This window comes from Bos javanicus, chromosome 3 (assembly GCF_032452875.1).
Source record: "Bos javanicus breed banteng chromosome 3, ARS-OSU_banteng_1.0, whole genome shotgun sequence".
NCBI lineage: Eukaryota > Metazoa > Chordata > Mammalia > Artiodactyla > Bovidae > Bos > Bos javanicus.
In genome coordinates, this window is record NC_083870.1 from 55,634,936 (window position 1) to 55,647,907 (window position 12,972).

The 12,972-nt window shown below is 38.4% G+C and overlaps 1 protein-coding gene and 1 long non-coding RNA gene across 2 annotated transcripts in view; one reads left to right on the plus strand and one right to left on the minus strand.

Moving 5' to 3' along the window:
• Window positions 1–10,315, plus strand: part of LOC133244328 (uncharacterized) — an 81,318-nt gene extending 71,003 nt beyond the window's left edge. Inside the window, exon 3 of the long non-coding RNA XR_009735364.1 lies at window positions 9,538–10,315. This is a non-coding gene — a long non-coding RNA (uncharacterized LOC133244328). The remainder of the gene's footprint in view (window positions 1–9,537) is intronic.
• Window positions 1–12,972, minus strand: part of LOC133244326 (craniofacial development protein 2-like) — a gene marked incomplete at both ends in the record, with an annotated part of 208,042 nt that overhangs the window by 135,193 nt on the left and 59,877 nt on the right.

A 12,972-nucleotide genomic window follows, 5' to 3' on the forward strand; every position in this document is an offset into this window, starting at 1 on the left:
GAGCAATGAGTGTTATCGTAGTTAGCACGGAAGAGAGGTATATGTGAGCTGTGGAAGTTTACAGTATTTTGTAGAAAACATTACCTGGGCCCAAGGGGTAGCTGTAAAAACAACAGGATATCAATGACGGAGTTCTGCGAGCTCTCCTCACACAGTACGATTTAAATCTGTAAGGAAGATTCTCATGTTTGGGTAGGTAAACAGAAGGGGAAGGACATGATTCTTCTAGGCTGCTTTTGTGTGTGTGTGTGTGTGTGTGTGTGAATATAATGGACAGCTAATCCTGAATCAAAGGGAATATCTGAAAAACCTTTTTAGAAATCTAAGATTTCTTGACAACTAGATACTAAATCATCTTATAGAAATGTCTTAAAGAAAAATCACATTAGCTTGCTCATCCATTCCTTCAAAAAACTGGTAGTTGAGCCCCTTCTTGGTACAAGGAGCAGTGCTAAATTCTTGATTGGTCCCGTGAAAGTAACATGGCAGATAGGCAGGTAGAAGTAGTGGGTTGGGCAGGTGCAGCAGAACCATCTGAAGTCAGGGGTTCCGGGGAAGTTTCTCTGGGGAGGTTACATTTGACCTAAGACCTGAGAATGAAAGCTTACAGTCTGAGGTCATCACCAGTCACATGTCCTGTGTTAGGTCAAGTGGCTTCAATTTAATTTTTTTCTTTTCAAAAATCTTAAGTGGTGAAGCCTTTATCTCAGTTTATGACAACTTTTAGAAAGCCTAACCATCCTGCCACTAAAGTTTTAGATTCTACTTACTTATAGGCATAATATTTTATTGACATCAATTTACAACAGTTTTAATGCAACATAAGCTTTATACCTACACCACTAAAATTCCTAGTACAGGCTTAATAGGAAAAGAATCATTTGTGAAATAAAATGTTCATGAACAATTTGCACATTCAACTGTAGGGGGAGTGAATATTCATAATAGGAAAAATTCCACTGCATAAAGTGAATATAATAGTTAACGAGGGACTTGGAAACTCAGAAATATCATCAAAATATAAATATTGGTGTATTATCAAGATTGCATATTATTCTGTATTATTAAATCATAAAAATCTCGACTTTTCCTGCAATCAGGTTTTGAGTGCTCAACATTTTCATGCCATTTAACTAGAACACATTTTTCTAGATACAAATGGATATATTCATTTCCATAAAAGTGATATCTTTTTACAGTATATTTAATTCAGATCCAGTTTCTATTTCCACTGAAATAATTGCTTATAATACATAGACTCGATTTTATATGACTAATTAGAACAGTGTATGGGAAAAAATAGGTTTGCAGGTAATATTGAAATTAAATATGTTAATCTGTACCTCTGTGTGCACATTTTATATGAGCTTTAATTTGCCAAATAAATTATAGTTCTATGTTTATAAGGTGCCCTTGAAAGAGTGTCCTATTTTTGAGCACTAATACCATGGGGAAACAAATATACAAAGCTCTTAGCTATAGGCTACACTTGCATAAATTAAAGCAAGAGCAGTTGATTGGTAAGTAGAGCTATGGTATCTTTAGCTTTCTAAACACCCTGAATTGTTAACACAATTTTTTTAGTGTGGTTATTACTAATATTAAGACAATAAATAATACTTAGTTTCAATATTGCACCCTTCAGCCAGGGCATAAATTCATTTTGAATGCTGTGTTGAATTAATGTATAATAAACGTACTGCAGTTTGCTATCAGGAATTCTCGATGAAATGCAGGAAGTCAGTTCTTTGCTTATGTATTAGCACTGCCAGTCTTACTCTGTTTAATTTTAGCTATTTATAAAATTGCTCTACTGACAGTCCTCTTTATTTTAATGTGATTGTTTTAAGGTTAACCAGAAATGGTGTGGTGTGTTTCCTGAAACTGGTTAAAAGTACTGATGTAGGGATATGGGTCCTTAACAAAAATCCTTGGCACCATTAGACACAGTCAGGGATATCCAAATGCCTAACTGGGTTAGGGTTAGTTCCCTGTGGGACAGGGGCCTGCAAAGTCACTGTATAAAGGAACTGTTGAGCATCTCAGAAGGGAGTTGAATCACAAAGGACTTGTAAAAACAATGTTGCTGATGGAAGCAGACACTAATAGCTGTTTCAGCAATTGCCACCTACTTAGCTGACACTAATGATGACTGTATTTAAAATATTATTTTCTATTATTTATCTAATATTTTATTTTCTGGAGTGGATAGTCATTTCCTTCTCCAGTGGATCTTCCTGATCCCAGGGATTGAACCCAGGTCTCTCACATTGCAGGCAGATTCTTTACCATCTGAGCCACCAGGGAAAAATGTGGTTTATTATTGTCCAATAGATTGGTTCTTTTTTGTTATATTTATTTAAATAGCAACTCACAGAACTTTTTTCTTAAAAGAAACTCTGAGTCTTGAATCCTGGTGAAGGAGTACAGTGAATTCCCCAATAGCACCCAGATTTGCAACTAAAAGAAGTATTAATAGCAAGGAAGTATTAAAAAGGAAAAAGCTGGTATCAGTTAGCTTGGGCTGCTAAAACAAAATATCATAAACTGGGTTGCTTAAACAACAGAAATGTATTTTTTCACAGTTCTAAAAGCTGGACGTCCAAGATTAGGGTGCCAGCATAGTCAGGTTCTGATGAGAACTTTCTTTCTGGTGTGTAGATGGCCATTATCTCATGCCCTCACTAGGAGAGAGCTTGAATGCGCTCTGTGATCTCTTCTTACAAGGACACTAATACTATTGGATCACCTCTCCTCCCTAATGACCTCATTTAACCTTAATTATTTCTGATAAAAGCCTTGTCTCTCAATACGTCATATTGAGGGTTCGTGTTTCACGTGAATTTGAACTTGGGGGAGATATTAATAAATCCAATCTATAGCATACTCTGAATTATTTAATATGGTTTTAGAATATGGGTTCATAAGGCTTTTTTGGAGCCAAAGACCCTTTGGCAATTTGGTAAAGCCTATGGACCCCCTTTCAGAGTAAAGTTTTTAAATGCATAATGTAAATTATACAACATTACAATAGAAACCAATTGTATGGAGAGGGTTAGCAAAATACTGAAACATTGTGATCTAGAAATATGTGTTTCTTTATTAATACATTAAATAACATGCTCTAAAAGTTTGTCTAAGAAGTACCGTAATTCTGATGTTCAGTTCAGTTGCTCAGTCATGTCCGACTCTTTGCAACCCCATGAATTGCAGCACTCCAGGCCTCCCTGTCCATCACCAACTCCCGGAGTTCACTCAAACTCACGTCCATCGAGTCAGTGATACTATCCAGCCACCTCATCCTCTGTCGTCCCCTTTTCCTCCTGCCCCCAATCCCTCCCAGCATCAGAGTCTTTTCCAATGAGTCAACTCTTCGCATGAGGTGGCCAAAGTACTGGAGTTTCAGCTTTAGCATAATTCTGATGTAGTGGTGCATAAAAATAATATTTTGAAATACCTGCAGTAACTGTAATGTAATTTTAAATGTTTGTGATTTTTATTGGTGATAAAATCACAAGTATTGCTAATACTATTGTGACTGGTTCTTGGTATTCTTAATGAAAGAAAATGCAACATTTTAATTAGAGGTTATACAAATAAAAATGCAAGTTTTGTTCTTATCCAAATTCAGGGACTTTCTTAATTCTATGCATGGACCACATTAAGAATCCCTACATAGGTCATTTTGATGTATAGAACAGTCTTATGGACTCTGTAGGAGAGGGAGAGGGTGCGAAGATTTGGGAGAATGACATTGAAACATGTAAAATATCATGTAAGAAACGAGTTGCCAGTCCAGGTTCGATGCACGATACTGGACGCTTGGGGCTAGTGCACTGGGACGACCCAGAGGGATGGTATGGGGAGGGAGGAGGGAGGAGGGTTCAGGATGGGGAACACATGTATACCTGTGGCGGATTCATTTTGATATTTGGCAAAACTAATACAATTATGTAAAGTTTAAAAATAAAATAAAATTAAAAAAAAAATAAAAGATTTATTTGCAATTTTAAAATCTATTTTTATACGAGCAATGCTTACGATTTAAAAAATATGTCAGCTACTATTATAGCTAATAACAAAGAACTATTCATAGTTTTTTAATAATAAAATTTGGTTTTAAATAATATTTTAAAAGTTGTGGGTTTCAGATGGGCCTGAATGGACTCCTAATTGGTGTAAGGTAAGCATAAAATTATCAAATAGTTTTAATAAGTAATTCTACTTATAAATGGATTATTATAAAATGAGAATCCATTTTTAAATTCACTTGCCAAATGCAGACACACTTCCTAAACTGACTGATTTAGGAAAGCTATATGTGGATCACAATAAACTGTGGACAATTCTGAAAGAGACGGGAATACCAGACCACCTGACCTGCCTCTTGAGAAACCTATATGCAGATCAGGAAGCAACAGTTAGAACTGGACATGGAACTACAAACTGGTTCCAAATAGGAAAAGGAGTACGTCAAGGCTGTATATTGTCACCCTGCTTATTTAACTTCTATGCAGAGTACATCATGAGAAACACTGGGCTGGAAGAAGCACAAGCTGGAATCAAGATTGCCAGGAGAAATATCAATAACCTCAGATATGCAGATGACACCACCCTTATGGCAGAAAGTGAAGAGGAACTAAAAAGCCTCTTGATGAAAGTGAAAGAGGAGAGTGAAAAAGTTGGCTTAAAGCTCAACATTCAGAAAACTAAGATCATGGCATCTGGTCCCATCACTTCATAGAAGGGAAATAGAAGGGCAAACTGAAAACAGTGTCAGACTTAATTTTGGGGGGCTCCAAAATCACTGCAGATGGTGACTGCAGCCATGAAATTAAAAGACGCTTACTCCTTGGAAGGAAAGTTATGACCAACCTAGATAGCATATTCAAAAGTAGAGACATTACTTTGCCAACAAAGGTCCGTCTAGTCAAAGCTATGGTTTTTCCAGTAGTCATGTATGGATGTGAGAGTTGGACTGTGAAGAAAGCTGAGGGCGGAAGAATTGATGCTTTTGAACTGTGGTGTTGGAGAAGACTCTTGAGAGTCCCTTGGATGGCAAGGAGATCCAGCCAGTCCATTCTGAAGGAGATCAGCCCTGGGTGTTCTTTGGAAGGAATGATGCTAAAGCTGAAACTCCAGTACTTTGGCCACCTCATTCGAAGAGTTGACTCATTGGAAAAGACTCTGATGCTGGGAGGGATTGGGGGCAGGAGGAGAAGGGAACGACAGAGGATGAGATGGCTGGATGGCATCACTAACTCGATGGACGTGAGTTTGAGTGAACTCCGGGAGTTGGTGATGGACAGGGAGGCCTGGCGTGCTGTAGTTCATGGGGTTGCAAAGAGTCAGACACGACCAAGCGACTGAACTGAACTGAACTGATATAGTCTGTGGGGATTACTAAAATTTCTGTCAAAGAAAAAATAAATCTGGGCTCACTCCATATGAAAAAGTGTATCTATAATTTTATCTCACAATAGTTTCTGAGGTTGGCCTTTCAGAAAGGGAAGATAAGTAACCAAAAAGCAGAAGTATATTTTACCGGAGACAAAAGACTGCTTCTTAAATAAGCTCACCTAAAGAGGAGGCAGATCTTCAGGAAGCATGGTTGCAGCGTTGAGAAGGTCTGCTTGAGTCAGAGCTCTAAGATGCCTTTGGGAAGTTACCTCTGGACAAAGAATTTGGGGTGCATTTAAAAATGGTTAAAGATCCAGCCTGTCTTAAGGGGCAGAATGACCCAAAGCAGGAAATGCTGTGATCCCAGAGGCATACGTAGGCTGTTGTTTACTTCAGAACAAGTACCGGAAGGTGTGTGTAACAAGAAAAGCGAGTGTGCATGCTAAGCTGCTTTGCTTCAGTTGTGTAAGACTTTTGCAACCCTGTGGACTGTAGTCCACCAGGATCCTCTGTCCATGGGGTTTTCCAGGCAAGAATACTGGAGTGGGTTGCCATTTTTCCTCCAGGGGATCTTCCCAACCCAGGGATCGAATCCTCGTCTCTCGTGTCTCCTGCATTGCAAGTGGATTCTTTACCATTATGCCACCAGGGAAGCCGTTAACAAGAAAAGCCCCCAGGGCTTATTCAGGCCAAGTTTGAGGACATTGGGTCTTGTCAGTGAAATGGGCATTTAGCATTTGTGGTTTCCTATTTTGTGTTCCCATCCCCAGAATACACACACACACACACACACACAAACTCTCACAAACACACAATGAGTTGGCTTTCTTATTTATATCTATCTTGATAGATATTTCATCATCAGCTACAAGAACCCATAGTTTCAATAATGATAATTTGTATGGCACCAAAGACTTCTTAAGAAATGTATCTTTATTGCGTTTGCTGGTCAGATGATAAAATTGAGACTCTAGAGGTTTAGTGGTTTGTCCAAGACCACAGAAGTGGGATGTTGCAGTGTTTGGCCAAGAACCTGTTATTTGTATTTGAATCCCATGTTCTCTTTGCTAGACTCCGTGGTCTTATTTAAAAACACCCTGACGAGTGGGCAGTGTCTCACAAGAAATCATATTTTAATAAATACTCACTAAATCTATTTATTAAATATTTAGTCAGTAAATATTCATCAAAAGGCCACAGCAGGTCTGGTAATGGGTTAGACACTGACACTATAGAAGTGAATGAAACAGGCATGGTGGTCCCTGTCCATGTGAAGCTTAGAGTCAAGTGGGGTAGGTGTGAGATAATGAAGGGGGACTTAAGTGCTATGGGAATATGTAAGAGGGGCTGGAGATTTTTAAAAATGTAGGTCAGTATCAGAGCATATTTAGTGGTGGCCTTCATCATATCCTTTACAGGCATATACACACAGCCTTGTCATTTAGAATATGGATTTTGGAGTTTTTCTGCCTGGTTTTGAATCTGTGCTCTCTCGTGTACTTGTTGTGTGATCTTGGCTAAGATTCTTAACCACCTTGTCCCTCAGATTCTTCATTGGTAAGATGTGATAACAAACAGTATCTACCTCAAATTTTATTGTAGAAATGTGGGGAGATAATCTATCTAAAATGCATAGAATAGTCCCTCATACATGTAAAGTATTTAAAGTGCATGCTGCATGCTAAGTCGCTTCAGCCATGTCTGACTCTTAGCGACCCTATGAACTGTAGCCCACCAGGCTCCTCTGTGCGTAGGATTCTCCAGACAAGAATATTGGAGTGGGTTGCTGTGCCCTCCTCCTTCAGGGGATCTTCCCGACACAGGGATCAAACCCATGTCTCTTATGTCTCCTAAATTGGCAGGCAGGTTCTTTACCAGGAGCACCACCTGGGAAGCCTAATCATAATGGTAGCTATTATGATTATTGTTTATTATTTCCTTAGGGTATGACAATTATTTCATTGAATTTGCTCCTACAGCTTGTCCTGGGTTACTGTCTACGGTTAATACCTGCTAACCCCGATGCCATCTACCACACTGTCCAAGCTCTGATGCTTTGACTTCAAAGTGAACTGTCTTTGCAAGTCTTATATCAATATGATCTGGTCCATTTCATAAAGTTCTGTGTAATATCCCAGTTAAGACTTAGTTTTTTACCTTTAGTTTTAAAGGAAGCAGAGATGGGGCTCATATCTTTGTTGAAATTCTGCAAAATGCAATTTGAAGTTAGATTGACCTTCAAGCTGACAAAGTAAAATAAACAGTTTTATAAATGAAAATTGCTAATCTGAAATAGATCACAGCTAAGAACTTCATTTTTTATTCATTCTCTTCATACAAGGTTGATATCTTACAATTGAACATCTAATATTGTGCTTCATTGTGGGGCTCAGCGAGGATGCAGTTAGAGGAAATTAAGGACACAATGAACTGGCAGAAACCAGAGAATATATCTGTAGTCCCTTATTTGAGAGTTATTGTATTTAAATGTATGTAGCCTAATTAAAAAATAGTTACTTAAATTTTACAGTTGGATTCTTTTTCTTTTGAATAGTTACTACAGTTTTACTGTTGGCTTCCTAGAAATCAACTTAAACTGACAGTTCTGTTTTTATATATGGCAGAGTGTCACATACTCAGGAAAATAGCAGAAAGGTGCATGAGATTAGTTGCTTCAAATGCATATCTCTCAAAGAGTACTCTGTAGCAACTTCAATTATTTGGGGAAAAGAACATCTATTAATTAAGAGCCCAAATATTTACCAGAGAAAATATAGTGAAAGGAAAAAAATATAATTTTGCAAGAGCATGGGAAATAAATCACAGGATCTAAACATCTCCTCACACTTGCCTGGCAGCTAAGTCTAGTACCTTTGAACATAGAGATACTTTAAGAGTCATCTAAGGGCTTGTTGTTGTGAGTTGTTGGACAATCTGGGAAACTAGCCCTTGTTCTGGTTCTGAATCTCAACTTCAAGGAAGGCTGTGGACCAGGCTACGTTAATGGGGAAAAGTGACAGTGATTAACACTGTGCTCATTATTGACTTGGGGAAGGCGATGGCACCCAACTCCGGTACTCTGGCCTGGAAAATCCCATGGATGGAGGAGCCTGCTAGACTGCAGTCCATGGGGCCGCTAAGAGTTGGACATGACTGAGCGACTTCACTTTCACTTTTCCCTTTCATGCATTGGAGAAGGAAATGGCAACCCACTCCAGTGTTCTTGCCTGGAAAATCCCAGGGACGGGGGAGCCTGGTGGGCTGTAGTCTATGGGGTCGCACAGAGTTGGACATGAATGACGCGTCTTAGCAGCAGCAGCAGCATGATTGACTGTACCGAACTGCATAGTCACATTATATGTGGTATAACACCAAGACTGATAGTCTAGAAGATGTGACCCCTGTGCATTTCCAGAGCAACCTCTGTCTCTATGCCGATCCTTACACACACACACACATACACACACACACGTGCTTGTGCTCAAGGCTGAGCTTGTTGGAGGGCAGTTGAACTTTCTAAAGTTCTGATGAGACCCTCTCTCCCTCCTGTGCTATCATCTTACTTCTGGATTTTGGGGTCCAGAAGCTTGCAACTTGAGCTGTCTTGGGAATCACTGTTCTCTCTTTGTTCTAATTTTCTTCTATATATTTTAGAAAAGTAACTCTTCTTGTTTTACCCAAATAGTGCCCCAGTCTATTTGGGTAAATATTTCTATCTAGCTGAACATATCAACATACACGTCAGTTCAGTTCAGTTCAGTCGCTCAGTCATGTCCGACTCTTTGCGACCCCATGAACCGCAGCATGCCCTTGATTAATAAAAACTTATAGATTTGAATTATACACAATCTGAGGCAAAATATGTTGTGCTCAATAATATACCATCTAAATTTATAACTGTTAAAAATTATATCTAAATAAATTAAATCCAAAAATTCATGGCAATTGAAAAAATGGGGGATATTGTAGAAATGGTGTCTAACATAGAGATATTTGATACAGGGTGACTAAATAGTTACTGACCTAAATTCATATCTAAAAGTCCTACCTTCTTATATATTCCTAGTTTTCGTGGAACTCTGGGTTCCTGTGATGTGGTGTTATTTCCTTTCACTTTTTGTGTTAACTTTCCAACAGGGAGACAACCAAAATATCATCGTTGATTTAAATCTCTCTGGAGACACCAAATACCAGTGATCGTCTCTTCCCTCTGATTCTCCTCTGCAGAAATTCAGTGTCCAGATGTTTCAGAAGCCAGATGGCCTATGAATCCTCTATCACCCAGAAAGGAAGAAAATATGCATGAAAGTGGAACATTGAAAAGAAAAAATAAATAATTTAGCGTTGGCATTGTAATGGCAACATACAGGACTGAAGGAAAAGCTTCTTTTTCGAAAGCAGCAACTTAATAAAATGCATGTTATAGGCTCTATCAGCTAGCCAGATTTTCAGCCTTGCCTCTTCTTTCCATCACCATTAAGAGGCTTGCAGAGATCCACACTGTTTAAAGGGCAGACAGCATGGAAGAACTATCATGTACAATTTAAAGTAGCAGCTAAAATTGGAATGGTCACAAGAAAGCCTGTTTCTTTGCAATTAAATTGACAAGCTGTCTATGATTACCCTAGGGAACTTGGCAGCTGAGTGATAAAAAGACTGCAGAGTGTTGAAAGGTCTAACTCAACTTACTAGGTGGACAAAGACCACATCTGCTTAATATACTGATTGGAAGAGTTGTGGAATGTACTTGGCTAAATTAGCTGAGGAGGGATACTACTGATACTTTTTCCTAAGACCCTCTACTCAAAATCCATTTTAGACTTTATCCACAAATATTTGGAAGCATGCATTGGAAAATAGTTTAACACAATGCCTGATGCTTATTTAGCATGAAACTATCATTACAAAATGCTAGAGGAACTGAGCATTAATTAAGAAAGTAACAATTTAAAAAAAAAACCTTTCCATCAAATGTTTGTGAAATTTATATATACTTGAGATAAAAACTGAGTGACCCAAGAGATTTATAGTGATAGCAACAACCTAAGTGTTAAAAGAACATGGATGATTTAATGCAAAATATCAGACAAGGATTACACAGTATTTTTATTGTTTGGTGTTCCTTGAGTTGGGCAAGCTGAAACTTAGGTAATAAAGGAGAAAACAATAACCATATTTTGGGTGGTAGGAATCTGTGAAGTCTAACACACCCCATCGAGCAATGTCTTCATTTTAGTTAATGCATTCCTTAAAAAGGAAAAATGTACATAAAATGTGAAGGTTTCTTCTGAAACATTTAAAGGCTATTAGTAACATTCAATACTAAATAAGGGCTTCCCAGGTGGCTCAGAGGGTAAAGAATCCACCTGCAGTGCAGAAAATGAGGGTTCAATCCCCAGGTCAGAAAGATCCCCTGGAGGAGGAAATGGCAACCCACTCTAATATTCTTGCCTAAAAAATCCCATGAACAGAGTAACCTGGTGGACGCAGAACAGACGGTTGCCGAGTCAGACACAACTGAAGCACTGAGCACACATGCCCACTAAATAAATAAATGATGACTATACCTACTCATCGGAGAAGGCAATGGCACCCCACTCCAGTATTCTTGCCTGGAGAATCCCATGGACGGAGGAGCCTGGTAGGCTGAAGTCCATGGGGTCGCTAGAGTTAGACACGACTGAGCGACTTCACTTTCACTTTTCACTTTCATGCATTGGAGAAGGAAATGGCAACCCACTCCAGTGTTCTTGCCTGGAGAATCCCAGGGACGGGGGAGCCCGGTGGGCTGCCGTCTATGGGGTCACACAGAGTCGGACACGACTGAAGTGACTTAGCAGCAGCATACCTACTCATGTATCTATTATTTCTGAAGGCTGAAGAAAGTTTATTTCAGCAAACCTGCAAAATGTTTTGCGACTATTTCCAAAGTAGGATTATGCTAAACAGGATTTCTGAAGCAGAAGTGCACTGTATACTACCTTGGCATTCATTTCAAAACCAGAGATTTTCTAATGAGCTGGTTGACATTGGCTGGTCTTTGTCTGGTACTTCAACAAAATTATTTAAAGCTTTAAATCTTTCAAATGCTCAGTGGCTTCAACATTAGATAAAGATTCCCTAATAGTATGTTTGGATTAATGAAATGATAATATACCTTATATTAGTTTGGCCCATTACATTTTACAGTGATTTTTGCAACCAAAATCACTTTTTTTCTTCCCCATCACAACTCTGCAGAGTGGAATTTGTTGCCCCCATTTTAAAGATGAAGGAAGGGAAGCTCGGAAAGGTTAAATGAGTAACTTGCAGAAGGTCACATTATAATTGGCAGTGCTGTGTCTCTTTGCACTGCAATCAAAGGAAGACAAAGAGCAGGGTCTGGTGTGGAGCATTTCATGAGACGTTTAAAAAAGTTCATTTGTAAAACCTAAGTCAGCACATTTGTGTAAACTGAACACTCAAACTTCCCTTTTGGGATAACTAGATGAGATGATACATCTCGGCCGACGCCTTCAACCAGACTCTTAAGAATCTGCATCTAATTATTGAGGAAAAAAATATATGTACTTTTCCTTCCATAATGTTGAAGGTTATACACTTATATACTTATTACTTGCTTTTTCTAAGAAAATGTGCATGTAGTAAGAGGGCTGCTATAACATTGCCGTTTTCCCAAAAGACCCCACTGTACAATGCCTGGCATAAAAGTAGGGTGGGATAAATGATTTTTACACAAACTATGATTTCTGAAAGATAGCAACCAAATCTTGCTTCAAAATAATAGTTTTAGATTCATCAACTCTTGTTTATCCATAGAAATAGGGACTAGGAATAGCATGGATAATTGAAATCCACAAACAGAAGCTTCATTTTACAAGTAGCTTCAATCTCCTCTCTCAGCAAACCTCAAACTATAGCCAACAACATAGCTAATAACATAATTAGGTTGACTGATTTGAGGTTTGTCACTGTCCCCCAACTCTGAACTGCTACTCAGGTTGAGGTACTACTGAGTGGATAAAGAGTTTATAAAAAAAATAGGTAACAGGATAAATAAAATTGAGTTGATTGGAGTAAGACATCTTTCTGTTTTATTTTGATAACTATGATATGTGCATGTTGGTGCTTTTCATGACAAGGATGTCCCATGATAAAAACATATTGTTCATATGTCTTCCTTTTATATCACTGATTCAGATCCCAATTCCTGAGCCCATTCAGATACCTTCATACTTGTCTTGTGTATTAAAACATTACTTTATGTTACTCATGCATTTATGATAAGCTCACAAATAAAACTTCCAGCAGCAAGGATGAAAAACCCTTTACAAATATAGCATAGTGTGGGATTAAGATTCAGCATGGAGTATAGTATCTTTATAGTAATATTGGGTGTCTTGACAGCCTTTAAAAATGGTCAGGCCACTTGATAACTTTACAAATATGCTAATTCTTTACCCAGGAGACGTATGGGGATGCCATATCTCATAGGGAGGTATGAACATTATTTGATATCTTTATTTTACAACAGTGCTACATGGTATACCAACACAGAGTGGTTGTATGAAT